The sequence below is a fragment of the Limulus polyphemus genome, unplaced genomic scaffold (assembly GCF_000517525.1).
Source record: "Limulus polyphemus unplaced genomic scaffold, Limulus_polyphemus-2.1.2 Scaffold4661, whole genome shotgun sequence".
Taxonomy (NCBI): domain Eukaryota; kingdom Metazoa; phylum Arthropoda; class Merostomata; order Xiphosura; family Limulidae; genus Limulus; species Limulus polyphemus.
Genome location: NW_013670271.1, coordinates 41,744 through 43,031, shown reverse-complemented (window position 1 = coordinate 43,031; position 1,288 = coordinate 41,744). Strand labels below are relative to the sequence as shown.

The following is a 1,288-nucleotide window of genomic DNA, read 5'->3' as shown; positions in this document are numbered from 1 at the left end:
AAACCTCTTCAACCAGCATTGTAAAAGCTTTGTGCCTCCAGTATTGTTAAAGATTTGTTTAAATCTTGTGATGGAAACCTCTTCAACCAGCATTGTAAAAGCTTTGTGCCTCCAGTATTGTTAAAGGCTTGTTTAAATCTTGTGATGGAAACCTCTTCAACCAGCATTGTAAAAGCTTTGTGCCTCCAGTATTGTTAAAGGCTTGTTTAAATCTTGTGATGGAAACCTCCTTCAAAGAACGTTAAAAAATATCTTAGTTTAAAGATAAAAGTCTTGAATAAATCTTACGATAGAAACCCATTTTAAGAAGTGTTGATTAACTCCCACAATAGAAATGTATTGTCCCTTATTGTTTTTGTTTGAAGTTTCTACTCTGATAATCAAAACCAGACGATATAACACAATAAAATCATCATAACATACAAGTTTAAAACAAATATTGCACTGTGGTTGTTCTATTACCACAAACATTGATAGGGCAGCAGAGGCCAACGAATTTTACTTGGACTAAGAATAGAACACGGTATTTAATGAAAACACTGAAATATATAATGGGTACACTTGAGAGAAATGTGATAATATTTAATGAGCGCACACGTGTCAAGCCCGACCAATCGCAGTGAAGGTACACGTTCGTTCAGGAAATAATCCCAAGTTAAATAGGTTTCGTAAAACGAAACAAAAGTTTGTATTAAAAGAGCAGTCAAACACACTACTCCTCCGTCTATCTGTTTATATATATATATCGGTGTTTGTTAACTTATTTATCCGTCTATTAGGATAAAATGATCTGATCAACTGGATGTTACAACCTAACATTCTTCTCTCTCTCTATCATGAAGATCTCTAGTTTCGTGAAATCGTATGAATAGGAAACGGTGCTAGACCAAATGTGTGGCTGTTCATGTGTATTCACAAAACGTGTTGCTACAGTTATATTTTCAATGAAGAATATTTGTAGAAATGTCTGAAGAAAAACGTTTTTTAAAAAATACTTCTGTCACATTTTGTTGCACATCCTCGTTACTGGACAATCCACTTAATTAACTCACATTATCCTGACGTTATTGAGATTCTTCCATCATAAATAACACAGTGGTTCAATAGGTTGTTTTATAACACAGTGGTTCAATAGGTTGTTTTATAACACAGTGGTTCAATAGGTTGTTTTATAACACAGTGGTTCAATAGGTTGTTTTATAACACAGTGGTTCAATAGGTTGTTTTATAACACAGTGGTTCAATAGGTTGTTTTATAACACAGTGGTTCAATAGGTTGTTTTATAAC

At 33.5% G+C, this 1,288-nt stretch overlaps 1 protein-coding gene across 1 annotated transcript in view; it reads right to left on the bottom strand.

The window, feature by feature from the left end:
- LOC106471503 (peroxidasin homolog) overlaps positions 1 to 1,288 on the bottom strand; it is a 53,996-nt gene that overhangs the window by 19,254 nt on the left and 33,454 nt on the right. The window lies entirely within an intron of this gene.